This window comes from Rissa tridactyla, chromosome 9 (assembly GCF_028500815.1).
Source record: "Rissa tridactyla isolate bRisTri1 chromosome 9, bRisTri1.patW.cur.20221130, whole genome shotgun sequence".
NCBI lineage: Eukaryota > Metazoa > Chordata > Aves > Charadriiformes > Laridae > Rissa > Rissa tridactyla.
In genome coordinates, this window is record NC_071474.1 from 45,980,100 (window position 1) to 45,996,160 (window position 16,061).

Here is a 16,061-nt window from a genome sequence, read left to right on the forward strand (position 1 = left end):
AAAAAAATCTCTCAAGTTTACATCAGGTTCACGGAAACGTGGTAGCTCAGCATGACACCCAGCAGTTTAATTGGATCCGCTGGAAAGTGTAGACATCCTCTTACTAAACTAACAGATTGTCTGTATTGAGGTCTCCTCAAGCAATTCCCTTGAGACACCAAAGCGGTGCTTTGCCCCTTCCTAGCAGAGCTAAACACACGGAGCTGTGACTGCTCTCAGGGAGCTGGACTAGGTGATCATCGTAGGTCCCTTCCAACTGAAATATTCTATTCTATTCTATTCTATTCTATTCTATTCTATTCTATTCTTTTCTATCCCATCCCATCCCATCCCATCCCATCCTCTCGCCATGCTCAGCTATAGGAGGGAGCTGCTGGTGGGTGGGTGGGTAATACAGCCTGAAACCCCACGGGTGGGAACACCCCCACAGATCTTCTACGAACTTTCTGCCCTGCAGAATATCCTGTTCCGAATCACAAATGTGGGTTTCTTTATGACAGAGGTGGCTACTTTTCAATTCATAGAAAACTGCATTTATTATCTGAGTTATCCACGGAACTGCTACTAGCCAAAACATCGACACTGTTGTGAGGCTGTAAAAATGTGTTAAATTATCTGCTTTCCACTAACATAGAGAGCCAGGAAAAAGGCTCATGAAGAAGTCTAAGTTTACCTGAAAATCAAGCCAAGTGAGTTTTTCTCTCCCTCCTTGTGTGTGCTTCTGTAATGGAACGAGTTTGAATCTGGAGGTATCAAATTTGTAGCAGTTTAAATGTTAAACGGGGACTGAAAAAGCAGAGCTTTTTCAAAGATTTCATTGAACGTTGTTTTTCCTTGCACAGTCTCTCCGCTTGTGCAAATGGCACGTAAGCCTTTTTACAAGCGGTCTATTCATAGTGAAACTGGCTACTAGATCTCCCTCTGTGCACAAAGTTGTTGGTCCAGCCCCAGTCCCTCGGCTTCATTAAAAGGTTTGTGTTTGGTGGACAAGCTGTGGGCTCCTTTCATCTCTCAGCCTCTGTTCGGGCTATTTTTAAACATCAGGTTCAAGCACTGCGCCTGGGCAGAGCTGCCACCGCGACGGCCGTGCCCTGCGTGTTTCCATAGACCTGCCCAACCGAGAGCCAGAGCAACCTCAACGCTCAATGTAGGGTCCTCGGTCGAGAGCTTAGAGCACGCTCAGAACCGATGCAGCTCTGGAAATCCTCCCAGGTAGACTAAGAAAAACCCACCCAACTAAACAAAACTAAACGGCGAGTGCTGCTCCGACTGATGGAAACCCTCGGGACAGACGGGCGAAAGCCAGACTCCTGCCAGCTCTCCGGCTGAGCTGGAGACCACCCGCAGGTTGCTGCATGGGGAGTTTTGGCGGGGAGAGATTTTGCTGTGTCTATATTCCAGGGCTCGTTTTGTGGCACTTGGTGGGTTTTTTATATTGTTTGTCCCGTGTAGCAGGTTTGTGCAGCATTCCCTTCTCCTCCTTCCCTGGGAGAACCAGCTCCTTCCTGGAGGAGAAGGGACCAGAAACTTGCCTTCTTTTCTCCCTTCCCAATTTCAAACCTCCCTTTAGAGAACAGGGGCACAGGCATCGTTCTCTGTGCTTCTGCCAGACTGAAGACAGTCCTGCCTGCAGCCAGAAGTGCCATTACTTTGTCTGTGCCTCTCTGAACTGAAGCACAGCCCGCTCCCGCCCAGCAGACCGGAGACTGCTCTCCCACCGGCTCTGCTCCCTGAAGACACTTTTGCTGGGTTCTGGCCCTGCTTTCACGCACACAGCTACGCCAGGCTCTGCGCCAGTTGCTTTTTTTGCCTGTGGCTCTCTAGACCAAAGACAGACGCGTGCAACGCGTGCCAGGAGGACAGGTTGAGTTTTTCCAGGCGAGGAGCTGGGTCCAGCCACGCTGCAGGGCAGGCTGAGCTCCCGGCTGTGCCCAATGTTTCCCTGGGGCTAGAGAGATCTTGAAAGCAAATTACTGCAGGAGTAAAACAAATGGTGACTGAAGTCAGTAGATTATGAGCTAGTACCCACTTTTCAAATCTCTCTTTCTCTACACTACAAAGGTAAGTGATAACAGCTCCCAAATTGCATTTTAAAATTTTCTCAAAAACTGTCCCCCGAATCTCTGTTGTCATCGTTCAAGGAAGCTTTTGAAATCTGGCAAGAAAAAAGCCCTGTGAGCTGGATAAACTCTTCCTTTAGAAAGACTTAGCCAATTTTTCAAGTTTTGAAAACTGCTGGTTTTCATCCTGTGCACCAAACGGAGGGGCATCTTGTGGAGAAAACAACATACTCGCTGGCACCAAAAATGTGCAGATAACTGAAATAGAGGCATTTCTTAACTTTGGAATGCTCCATTTGCAGTCTGAACCGACACGACTGCTTCCTCCACACCTGTCTGAGGTCAAGACACTAGGCAGGAAGAAAAATCTAAATGAGAGTGTGGGAAACCATTCTTATTTGTAAAGGAACTTGTACAAGGCAGCAAAACGGTCTCAAAACCTTGTCGGTATCAATGTTGGCAAGGCAGTTCTGCAAAACACAATCTTTTTTTACAGTAAACCCTTCCTCATCCTTTACCGAGGAGTTCCTTCCATAACTGAAACTCCTTCTACACAGGCTTTGTGAATCTGATGGCTCAAAACACTTAAAATTTTTCAGTGTAAGGTGTATGGAGAACTGTTGATTTGAATCATAAACAGCACAAATAGCTTCCAGTTGTTCTCATCCAGAGTGTCTAACCCACGGACGTCGGTGTAGATGAAGTTATTGAACCTGCTGGCGGGGCTAAGCGACACGCAGCAAACAAGGAAGCCTTTGAGAGTTATCACAAGTTCTGTGAATACAAATGCCCACCTGTGAATGACAAGATTCGAGACCTAGTTGCGATGGCTCCAGGATAAGCTCTTTCTGCAAAGTTTTCCCTCAGAATGTAACTAACACATAAATCAAAGTGAATCACAAAAAATATTCAGGAATCTCACAAGACACGAGACACACCATTAGAGTCAGGCTTCCATTTATTTTTCTTTAAACAAACACATGCTGCACATTTTAGAAAAGTTGCTATAAAATATCCAGTCACTTCTTTCAGGTTCCCCTGGCACATTGAATAGCCTGTGTTAAGATTTCTGTAAATCCTTTTCTGGGGGCTGACTACGGGGATGCGTAAAACACTCCTTGTACCTGTTCCCCCCCCCCCCAGTACATTTGGTAGAAACAGTGAATTGGGATTCCTTGCCAGATCCCGCCCCCGGCTGCTGCTGGCGTGCAGGAGGGCTGTGCTGCCCCAGGCAGTAGAAAAGCCTCGCGGTATGCCCAGCTACCCACTGCACGTCAGATGACAGACCGCCTAGTTAAACATGGCAATGACGTCTTGATCAGAAAAAAGAAAACATCAAGAAATGCTGGAGACCAGCAGCTGGTAAATCTATACATAGGAAAACAAATAACCGTGAGCTTTGATTGTTCAAGTTCACAGCAGAGATTACTTACCTTGGCAGATACATATTCAAGACATACAGCTTGTAATTCCTTAGCTAGTGCTAAACAAAACCATGTGTTCTTCTAAAACAAGGGGAAAGTTTAACTCCAGCACTGTGCAAAGACAAAGCTATGGTCGTAACTTGTACTTGTAGCAAACCCAAACTGAAAACGGCCGAGCAAAAGGGTTTCCAGAGAGAAGAAGAGCAAGGACTGAGCAGCAGCTTGGAAGAGAAGCAAAAGGTGGGTTACAGCTGTTGCTGGGGATGGAGAGGTGTCCACTTGACCGCAGATATGCCCATGGCAACAGTGGGTGAACAAGAGGGTATATAATCATGAGCGTCCCTAGCAATGAGAAGCTACAGTGCTTCCCAGGACTTCAGGTGCAGCAGTATCCCCAAAAGTGCAATGGGCCACTTCAGCAGCTCCTTTCCCCTTCTCTCCTGAGGCAGCGAGCCATAGTCGCAGGGCTGGCTGTCCGCTCCCCCTTCTCCACTGCCAGCTGTGCTGCAGCAGCATTTTAACAAACTGAAAGCTCTGTTGCCTATAAAGTGGTCCGAGGATGAGAAATACAGGACTTTAAAGTCAGCTTGCTCTCATGTGACCCTCATGCAACCCAAACCGACTGCCGTGGTAGCGAAGCTGAGCCCACGCACTGGGCAAGTTTTTCCTTACATCAGATGGCTTTATTAAGATTCTTCCTCCCTCCTTCTCCAGATAAAGGACCATTATCAAAAATGGTTGTAAAGCTGCTGCAACCACTGCTTACCACCCAAAAAGGCCTTGATTCTGGTTCATTTACCACGGATGGTATTTTCTTGGTGCTGCTGAAAGCTTAGACTGAACTGCCATTTGGTGACACTGTCCTCATTAAAAGATAGTGCAGTAAAAAAATAAATAAAAGCACAGGAAAAAGAAAGAGATTGGGAAACACGAGCAGTGTGTTGAACCCTGGGCTGTGCTCACCACCAGCCGGGCCAGCAGCCGCCGCTCTGCCTTGGCAGCAGCTCCCCAAGCGTGGGCACGGTATCAGAGCTGGCAGCTGCCAGAGGTACACGCAAAATACTCCTGGGATTAAAAATGCACCCGTCACCCTTAGAAATCAGCAGAAGCCAAGTTTAAGTGTGAAGAGCCAACAAGAAGGAGAAGGGGAAAAAAAAAAGGCTACAGTTTTCTATCACTCACATTGCAAACAGATGTCCCACCAACACTGGAGCAGGGCACCCCAGCCAAAGAGGTGAAATCATACTTCTCAAGGGGTTTTTAGAAATAAGTCATTTACTCCAAGGTGAAGCGGAGGACCACGTTCTTGGCAGCCGAGGGCAATGTGTACCAAAAGGCTGTATTGAGAAAGGGGGGTGATGAGGAATTTGGAAGGAGTTCAGCAGGATTTGGAAGATGGTAGGAAAGGTGGTTTGAGAAAGCTAAAGAAAACAAAAAGAGGGGAAAAAGTGTTTACAGAAGAGGTGTAACAACGGTTTGACAGAGGAGGGAGAGTCTCTGGCAACTATTTCTGGCCAGAAAAACGTTTGTAGGATCAAAGCGGTACTTAGGGAGGCTCTGCTCCTTTTCAAACTGCTTTGAATGAACTACACTCAGCGAAAGTGACAGTGGTAAACTCTTTAAACAGGGACCTTGTAATGTAACCGTGCTATTTAAAGGTGTGTCAGCATCACGATAAATATAGCATCTGCTAGTAATGATCCGGGAAGTCGCTTCAAATTCACATGAGAATATATGTCACAAACTCCAGCAGAGTCCAGCCATGCTCTCTGCCACAGCGAGAGCTCACAAAGCAAAACCTCCCTGAACCACCGCAGAAAACTGCGCTGCAACGGCTGGAGATGGAGCTCGGTCTGAAACTGGTACCGAGGAAACACTTCACGCCGCTCCGGTCCCAGTGCCCGGGACGCTGTCTCTCAAAGCAGACATAATGCAGAGACCCAGGCCACGTGTGGTCGTTAAAGTTATGTAGGAGATGGGGTGACAACCCCAAGGGCCTGGGCAAATTCCAGGCTATTTAATTGCTTTCTGTCTCCCTGAATTCCTCCGGCACTTCCCTTTGGGCGTGCTGTTTTCTGCTTCCTGTCCTGAGTCACAGCACAGTGCAGCTGGAGCCGGATCCCCCCAGGCACGGAGCTGAGAGCCTGCTGGAAGATGCTTGGCTTGATTGAAAACTTATTGTTTTCCAGTCTTGTGAGGAAACTGCATCTGCAGCTCCTGCAGAAGAGCTGCCTCTCCCCGGGGCTGGGCTCTGCCTCGCAGCTCTGCTCCTGGCAGTCCAGCTCACCGCCGCTGCACAGGGAAAGCAACTTCACTGCAAGCAGGGAAATCACACACACACTCCACGCCTACAGAAAAGGCAGGAAGATTTGGCATTTTATCTCCCACAAGACGACCGCAATGAAACGGGTAGGGCGATGCGCATGCAGAGGTGATCAATGAGGAGAAGACTGCCCCATGCCGAAGGACACGCGGAGGCTGGCAGGACTGATGCTGCCGGGCCGGGGTGACACTGATGGTGGTACAGCCTCTCCTCCTGGCCTTTGCCATGGACAGCATCCCACGGCAGCAGCAACGAGCTCCTCAGCCTCCCCCAGCTTTGCAGAGCTGAACATCCGCAGCTCATGTGCCAGCAGCCAAATCCCTGAACGGGCAGAGCTGCGCTGACAGGCCAGAGCTCAAAAAGGGCCATTTGCAGGAAAGGAAGAGGTTCCTCTGGCAGGAGAACGAGGAGAGCCTGCGGTGGTGTCCTTGGCGTGTGGTCCTGCTCTGAACACACATTGTAGTAAAACTGGGTACTGCGACCTCTTGTAGTGCGCTGAGCACTCTGCTCTCTGACATTTCCAGCCCTCCCCAGGACAGGCAGCGTAGAGTCAGGCCCAGGAGCAAAGGACTCTCGAATTGAGCCATTTGTAAACTTTTTGGTTGCATGAGATTAATAAAAGCCATTTCCAACAAATAAAGAATAGCTCCATCAAAGCCTTAGCAAATCCACCAGCTGTGGCTGCACCACTACTGAGCTGAAATCGGTGAAAATCTTCCCAGCTTTCTTTTTGCTGAACGTCACATCTCTGGCTCTGACAAGGGCAGCGATGGGGACAGGATGGATGAAATAATCCTCATGCCCACAGCACCGCACCTTGGGCAGCGGGTGCCGGCGCAGCTTGGGCAGCAGCCACTCAGGTGCTATTATAAACAAAAACCCATCCCATCTTCCCCCATTTCACAGCCACTTTGCCTTGGAGGAGTCCACGATGATTACCAATTAGTAAAATCACATTGCGAGAAACAAGAAACTACTTAGCAACGAGCACGAAAGACTTTTAATCAGACTGTGTAAAACTATAGGGGTTTATTTGTTTTGGTCTGTTTGCTTCACTCAATAACACTCTCCGTTAAATGTTGAGTAAACTATTTCTTTTAAGTAAATCCCCTCCCACAGGAGAAGGATGGCAAAGGGGGGAAGACAAGAAGCCAGGAGTAAATCCTGTATTTTTCTCCAAGTCACAGGAAATGCGTTTGTCCTTCCCCGTTCACCTAGTGGTGATAAAATAGAAAGTCCATGAATTATGAGTGAGGGTCTCACGTTTCATGGAGAGCTGTTCTCTAGAGCCGCCCGGTGGGCGTGCGATGGGGCAGTGGCGCCTTGTCCTCCTGCAGGAGCTGAGCTGGCCGCAGCGGCGCTGGTCACCGGCAGGAATCAGCCCTGGGGAATGTCACAAGATGAAAATCTCTGCATCGGTGCAAACTGTCAGAAAGTCATTTGGATGAGAATGCTATTTGAATTTTGAATCTGAGAAATTCCGCATGAAAAAATGGCCTTTGAACAAAGGAAAAACAAAACTGCAAATTCAAATCCAGATACTCTTCAGCCTTCCCAAGTTTTATGTGTGACCCCTGTTGTTGTGGTACCAGATGACGCATAAAACCAGAAGGGATTGTCTGAATATGGTTAAATCTCAGAGGAGCAGCTGGTTTCGTAAGGGCTCTGCCACTTTGGCAACTAAATCCCAGGGCACTGAACGGCAAGAAAACTTTAGTCAAAATGCTGAGCATCTTATGGCAGGAGGTACACAGTCTGGTGTGAACCCTGTCCTGATCCAGACCCAGCAGGGCACCAACTCTGCCGAGGGAACAAATTAGCTAACATTTAGCCCTGGTAACAAATACGGAGTGCCAGCCTCTCCTGTGCAGCAACATGTGCGTGGGGTGCATCCAGCAAAGCAAGTGACTCAGTGCCCTGAGAGCAGATGGAAGAGTGTGCGAGGTGGCCACCGTGATGGGAAGCAACATGCAGGGAGTGAGGACATGGTGCCCCAGGCAGGGAGGGAGGAGAGCATGAAAGCAAAAACCTCTCCTAGATTTGAAGAGTTGCACCAGGAACTGATCAAAACCAGAGAGCGCCCTGGGAGAGCCCACAGCAGAGACGGACAAAGGGACAGCCATGGTGGGCGGTTTGAAGATTCGGCTTGGAAGGCCATCACAAGTCAACAGAGAAAAGGTTAAAGAAAAAAGTCATTGCCCTGTTGGTGTTGCTTTCCTCTGTAAAAACAATGCTTTTAAAAGTGCTTCTTCCCCTCTGATAACAAAGGGAAATGTTATACAAGGATTTCCATTCTTATCTAGGGAGCTACTAGACAGGGTGGCCTTTCCCCTGGCATGGCAGGCTGCCTCCCCTGGCTCCTCCTCTTTCAGAATTAAAAAGATTTTTAGAAAAGCAGGTATAATGCAGTGTATCTTCCATATTTATTTGTCTCGGTGCTCTTTTTTTCAACAAGGTGGCACCACAAAACCACCCATTTCCTCTAAAAGGACCACTGGGTCCCAGTCACTGCATGACTTGGGCACCGCTTCCATGTGATGAGCAGCCGAGAGCTGCAAACTTATCTCAGCAAGTCATTAGTACTGGAATACATTCTCCGCTCGTGCTCAAGGGCCCCACGGCAGCTTTGTACAAGAAACTGAAATATACATCACGACAAGCATCCCAAGGCACTGCTGTCGCCGTACCCTCAGACCTCAGAGCATGGCAGGGACTAGGATGTGACATCTGCGTTCTCTGTACCACAACCTGTTGGCAGCAGCCAAGCAGTGTGCAGGTGTCACAGCCTGAGCCTCTCCGCAGCCCTCCTTGGGCACTCCAAGGAAGCGAACAGAGACCATCTGTTGTTATCTGCTAACAGCACCCCTGTGTATTTTAATGCTGATGACAGTGCTGATGATATCGTTTTGAAGGTCGCTCGTGCTGAGATGTGTGCCCTGAGTGGGAAGGTTCAGTTCAAAACTCTCTCCTTTGGACTCATCAGTATTTCTGAACCTCACAAGCTGCACAGCTTGTCCTGTATCAGTGACAGACTTTTAAGCTAAGCCTTGACCAATACTCCACAGGGATATGTAACCAGAGATTTGCCATCGCGTCCTTGCTGGTGGAAGCTATCACTGAGGAGTGTGTTTGGCCCATTAATAACTTCTCTCCAGGTCACTCCATGAAAAACTGGTTGAATTCACTTTCTAGAAGACAGCTGGTGGTGTGCAGCATGCAGCATGCCTTCGGGCAGCCGTTTTTCTTCAACGTTAGTCTGGGCATGAATTTTGGGTTGTGAACTAGAAGCTTTGGGATTAATTTATAACTTCAGGCTGAACTTCCAGCGGATGCCAGATGTTTGCTCTAGGCTGTCATGGTCCTGGAGAAAGAGAGAGCCTGTAGGAAGAAGGTCAGGTCCTGGTGCACCAGGAGGGGTTTGTGAGAGGTCCCTGATGGGCACTTTAGAGGTGTTTTGGGGCCATCTGCAAGGAAACCTTTCCTTGCAGGCTTCCAAAGAGATACGTGTGCTCTTGGGCAGGAGCTGGCTCCTGTCCCACTGTACATGAGGCTTTTCAATCAAATGGAAGAGGGATCTTCTCTCACATCAGGGAAACCCTGATATGCTCAACTCACCGTAAATTACTGCAAGTTGCCTTCAGTTTAAAATAAAAGGAAATGGGCCACTGCCTATATTGGCATACCTGATGTTTATTTTATGTTGCTTTAGCACAGATGCAAATAGCAGTTCATAGACTTATGGAGTAAAATATAATGGTCCAGGGCAAAGTGGAGAGAAACAAGAAATGCTGGAGAGAGAGATTCCTGTGCTAGGTCAAATAGTCAAACGTTAAAGAAATATCCTTTTCCTATCATTTCTGGGTTAGGTGGACTGCGAGCAGGGGAGGACATCAGAATCACAGCGCACAGCAGAGAGAAAGTTTATATATTCTCTATAAGCTGATGGGACTTGGCCAGCCTAATCCCTGCACATTGAGCTCATTTGGAGAAAAAAAAAAACACAACCCCCCCATACACCTCAAATGTGAAAATAATGTCCTGAGACAAAAGAGGATGAAAGGATGTAATGGAAAATAAGCCTGCCAAGTTTCAACCTAACAAACCAGGCTCCTCTCCATGAGGAGGGAAGATCCCAAGGTACAGACCTTCCCCAAATAAGACAGTCACCGGCGGGATGCTGCTGTCTTCCACATTTCCTCACAAGCTGAGACTGTTTGCTCCTTCTCAGTACATGGTCATAACTGCTTTACGGCAGACTCTGATGAACCAAGGCAGCAAGTTTCACCTGGAAATATAGTCTATTTCCCAAATGAAACACAGGCTCCATTTTATTTTTACATTTATGTATTGGCAATGCATTTAGGCCTTGATACCTGTATCAGAATCTTGCCTCTTTACTACTTTTTTACACCTAGCATCCTACTTTTGTTAGGAACACAAGCATTTTCTTTGAGTCTCTGGCAGAAGAAACCTTAAGAAAATCTTTTGTGGATAGAAAAAGGCTTCAGAAAAAAAAAAGCACAACCCTAGGGCATTAAATATGTACTTTTCTCCCCTCAGAAACCATTTTTCAAACAGAAAAACAAACAAATTAGTACAAAAATAGCCTCCATGACTCACAAAAAAAATTATCAAAATTATCAGACAAGGGCACTACCAACACAGCTGGTAGCATATTCCCCGGAACATCCATTGTGGAGAACCTTTCAGAGCACGAACAATCAAAACCAGAACAGCCAGCCTTGAACGATGCTTTGTAAAAAGCTTAATTGCAATCAGATTGACGCCATGCCAAAGTACTATCAACAATGGCCTGGTAGAGAGCAGGAGTTAAGTGGTGGTGCAACATGAATAATACCGCTTTGATTTGCATAACACTGTCCAACTGTAAGTTTGTGCAACAGAAAAGCACATGGCTTGGCGAGATTAGCTCCGTTAATACGCTTTACTAACACAGCCCCTAGGAGAGAAGTACAGCGCGAAGGTTTGGACCTTGGCGTGCGGCACAGCCCTGCGCAATGGCACACACCTCACTGCGGAGCCGGGCATTAGTCATGCCCCAAACAGTCGTCTTCTGGGTTAAAATACTCAAAAGGGTCTTCCACTGAGAAGGCAGGGGGGAACCGCAGGCTGTACCAACTCCTAGGTACCTGCGATGGCTTGGATGCTAATGAAAATTGGAAATATTTACTTTTTCATCCATTCTAGCGTATTTCTTTCATCAACAAGCTCTCTGATAACAGCTATGCTGTTGTATGTTGTGATGCTGCAAGAGGCTCCCAAGAGAGTGAAGCTACAGAGCGCGATGAATTTTACTAATTTAGCTCCGTTTCTGTGGAGGTTGGCGCAGCGCTGAAGGCAGGGGGAGTCCGACGAGGCTGTAAATTGTTCGGCAACACTCTGAGGTCTGTGGCACAGCCAAAATCCTGCAAGCCCCCAAAACTCCCTGCATGTCAAGTGGGAACCAGAACGTGCCAGTGGGGAGCTCACTCTCCCAAGCTGTTCTGAGGGAAGCAGCTGCCCTCTAGAGGGAGCGGGACCCGGGTTAATTGAGATTTCTTATGAAAATGCAGAAAACAGGCTTCCTCCTGGGGACAGGGACAGCCAAGGCAACAGCTTCGTGTTGTTGTGAAATGCAGGGCTGTGATGGGCAGCGTGTCCCATCTTCTTCTCTACCACCCATCCACAGGGAGAGGACCTGCACAGAAAGCTTGCGGCCTCCTCGTCTGCAAGAACTCTTCTAAATCTCTGTATCAAAAAATGCATCTTAAGGGTTATTAGTAATAGCAACACAATGTTCACTAGGCATTCTGACTCGTGTATCACTGTACTGAAGGATTTCTTTCCAGCATATGAACACTATGGTTTTGTCTAGTTTTCTATTATTCAGCCCATGTGGGCTTTTACCACTTCCCTCGGGAGTCTCCACCGAAGCCTAATACTCTGCATTGTTAGAAAACGTTTCCTGATATTCAGCTGCTTCTTCCTTCTATTCATGCACAGCAGAATTGCAAGCTCCTGCCCAGTTGCGCCTTCGATTGTTTTAGGTGCTCCAGGCTCCTTTCAAACTCTGATTTTTTGCCATCGGAACACAGACTATATTCACTGGCTTCTCATGTCCTTTGCTTTTGTTTTGTTGAAACTCAATATCTCTCCACTGCCGTGCTCCAAGATGCTGTCCTTGCCACTGCATGGGGAAGTCAGCCAGTGGCGGCCGGCATTGTCTGTTGTTCTCTGCTTGCTTCGTTAACTTCTCTGCAGTGGCTCTTCCTGCCATGGTAGCTCTTCATCCTTCCCAATTCACTGGGTGAAACTTCACTTTCCTCCAGTAAAAAGCCAGCACTTACTGATGCTGTTACAGTCTGGCTACAGCCGCCCCACAGTCTCAGCCCGGGGAAGCTGTGCTATATGAAACGCGGGTGCGGTACCTCCTGCTGACCCCGACAACCGCTGCAGGTCCAGTCCCACCAGTCAAACAGGGCTATCCCCGTGAAAAAACCAGGCTCCACCACGCCTAGAATAGGAGCCATTGGCTGGCTATCACTGAGATTCAGCAAAAGAATAAACCAACTCTATTTCACCCGCTTTTCGTTAAAATCCACTCAGCTCCCCACCATGGGAAGACAAAGGCAGCCGTTTCAGCTTCCCCTTGGACGCGTTCAAACGTCATCCTCCGCTGCAACAGGAGCGACGTCGCTTAGCTCTGAAATCAGGCTCCTCATCAGCTGGTGCCGGCGGCGGCTCACACAGGCAGCCCAGCAGCTTTGCTGGAAAACACCTGCTCCGTTTTCCAGGGGATAAGATTTCGGCATAACTGGTGCCTCTTGTCAAAACAATGGTATACATTACCGCCTGTTTATTAAAGCGGGGACTCTGAAGCATGCAGAACTGAAAAGCAGTCCCTTTGAACTGGGTGAAAAGAATCGGCGAACTCAGGTCCCACACCAAATTAGGACAGAGTGAGTTTCTGAACTCCTCCTGGAGGAGAGAATAATCGGGTATTTTTTTCTTGCCTGAAGTAATTCCTGGATGCAGTTTCTGAAGAGACACATTATGGGCTGGATTTGGTCTTGTAAAATGGGAAATTGCTCCACGTTATGGGGAAAATGACTAATGACTGGGGAGTCTGCAAAACGAATCCCTTCTCCGTTGACAGGAAAAATTAAAAGACTCTGAAACTACTGAGACACACTTGGAAGAGCTCAATTAAATTACTGCAAACCATGGAAAGCAAAGGGAAAGGTGTGCCTCAAGGCACAGGGAGGGGACACTGTCCAAAAGACTGACATTGTTCTAGGTGATTGATGATGCTACATAGCAAAGAAAAGCAAAGTTTTAGGAATAAACGCACGATTTGGAGGAATATTCAGGTTCAGGCACTTGGTGCCACCAGAGGTTTCTATTTGCCTGACCTAGCAAACAGTATGAACTTTTGTTTTACTTTTTACACAATGAAATACATTTCAGCAGCTCATAATCTAATGCTTTGCTTCGAGTTAAGCGCACTTAATAAAGGCAGGCTCTCAGGACTCATGAGAATGAAAATAGTTGCTATTGGATGGGTCTGAACATCGGAGAAACAAACCACAGGTTAATCGGTTAATCCCGTCCTTCCCCGGATGGATCGTATTTGTGTTTTAGCAGACAGTGTTCACTAGAAAACTGTCAGCACTGAGTTCAACGGCGACTTTCTGGACACTCAGTCACTCCGCTGGCAGGAGTCGCATTTTTCCCCACCCCCAAAAAGCTTCGATTTGACCAAACATTTGGAGAAGAAATATCCTGTCATTTATTAGCAAAAAGTCATGTTGGATTGGAAAGTAATGGAACTTTAAGTGCTGGTAAATTAACAAACCAGGGTTTTCAAATGAAGGCTTCTTAAAATTATAATGGCACTGATTCAAACGGGCACTTGTTTGGGTTTTTTTTGTTTGTTTGTTTTCCATCTCTCTACAGCTTTTAAAATTATTAAAAAAGGTCTTTCTAAATGCATATTTAAAAAAAAAAAACCAAACACGATGAGGCTTTGCATTTCCATTTGATTCCAAAGGGATTTTTTATGGCGTTGTTCTAACAAAGTTTTCTAAAACTCTTCAAAAAGGATTTCAAATGGAAACACTGACAAACCATTAAGCGTTAGTAAACACTGCAGCATTAGTGAGCTCCTGAAGGGTTCTGCTACATCTGCTCAGGAATTTTCCTTCAAAATCTTTTCCAGCAGAGACTGTGGTTTCTGTAAAGTGACTTTTTCTTTTTTTTTCTTTTCCAGGAAAATACCGGTATTACCAATTTTTTCCCTTCGCTTTCCTGGGGAACATCTAAATGAAATACTCTGTTCTAATGGAATTGAACCTGTTGGTTTAATCATCCAAATGTTTCCCTTGGGGTCACCCTTCTTCCACTGGAGCTGCTGTACCGTGGGAGCTGTAGTCTGAATGCCGGTGCTTTAAAAGCCCGAGACCTTCGGAAGCTGTCTGCCTGCCTCATGGGATGAGCAAATGATACAGGACATCATAAGGATGTACTGCAGACAGCCAAAATTTCTAAATACGAGCGAGTTTATAAGCTCAAAGGGTAGGTATTTTGGCAACATGGGGTTACCCGCTTGCCCGAGCTGGGTCCTCAGCCACCCTGGTGCCGTGAAGCCACTCCTGGATGGTCCATTTTGACCCCTGCAGCTTAGGGGCAGCTTCTTCACAGACTCTTGTCTATGGAGGGAGGGCTCCACGGGGCCTCAGAACATTTGATACCCGCTTCCGTACCAGGGATATTGCCGTGCAATATTCAGCTACCGAATGACAAATTAAGTCTGCTGTTGTAGGAAAGCAAAGGAAGGAAACAAGCCTTGCCAATGAATGGAGAAGGAAAGGGAAAAGCTAATGTCTCTATCATGTATATTCTAGTGGCCTTTAAAATGCAACTTTGATTTGGGTTCTGCTCTTTGGCTCCTTTTGAGTGCTCATAAGTGCCCTGAAGTAGGAATCTTGGCACAATAAAGCATCAATTGACTGAAAATCGTCCGTATGTTTGACAACAGAAGAATTAAGCATTAATCATCCGGAAATACAATACACTTGTCTTCTGGGCAAAGTTTTTCCTAAAATTCAGATATTCCTGCCTGGCTGAAATAAATGGAAATTTCATATGCCAATCCATAAGCCACCAGGCCGCTGACACAATAGACAACCAAAAACACAATAGAAGTATCATATCAGTGGGGTTTCTATGCATAAGCAGAAAATCTGAGTACTGTAAACAGGGGGTAAAACTTTTGCTTAAACATGTTATGCCTTCTCAGCAGCCGTGGTTTCCAATAAGATAATAGTCCAGTTTCCCTTGTTTTCCAAAATAACTAGAGATTATTGATGTGCTGCCAATGTTTTAACAAGGAGAGCTCGCTAAATCCCACCCTGTCCCAAGTCTAAGATGAGCACCATGGGATCAGGGTGGGGACAGCAAATGAGTTGTGCCGAGAGGAGAGATGAAGAGCCGAGGAGTCTATTCATTGTTTTTCCATTTTAAAGAAAACACTTGCCTGTAACTGTAACCAAGAAAAGAGGCAGCCACCTCCTTTTTTCATGTTTGGCAAATAAACCTATGTTAAGGGTACTTTGCTGGAAATGTTTGTACTTTATTTATTTAAAAAAATATACAGAGTACATTGATAGCACAGCATTTGGCCTATTTCAACTGTTGTGGAAAAGGGTAAAGGCCTATGTGTATTGCTTTCTGAAATGTACCTTGGAAGGGAGCAGGAATATATTGCTCTGGGCACATTTTCTTCCTCGTTAATACCAAAACATATTTATGTCCTGTAGGGGAAAAAGTTGCAATTTTTTTTTTAATGATCCCTAGAGGCCGGAGAGTAGCAACATGGGTCAACCTAGAGATGCTACTTTTCCAGCTTCTGGTTTTGGCTATAGCTAGCCAAAAAAGATGCTCCCTTTTAAAGAAAAACCCCAGAGTAACAGGTGACCGAATAACCTGCTCACTAGAGATGCTTTTGAATTCAACGGCAACCATGGATGGATAGGAAGTTGGAATCACTACGATGGTTTAGAAGGATGGACTCCATAAAGGGCAAAAATACCATCCCCAGTCTCCTGTTAGGTTAGGGGTAACATTATAAGGAAGAGTTCTGTGAGCCCTTGAAGTTCACAACAGCTGAAGACTTTTGTTAGGAGTGTTTAATTAAACCAGTAACTCCAGAGAGAAAGCAAACATCCCAGATAGGTACAGCTGCCTGGTTAAATT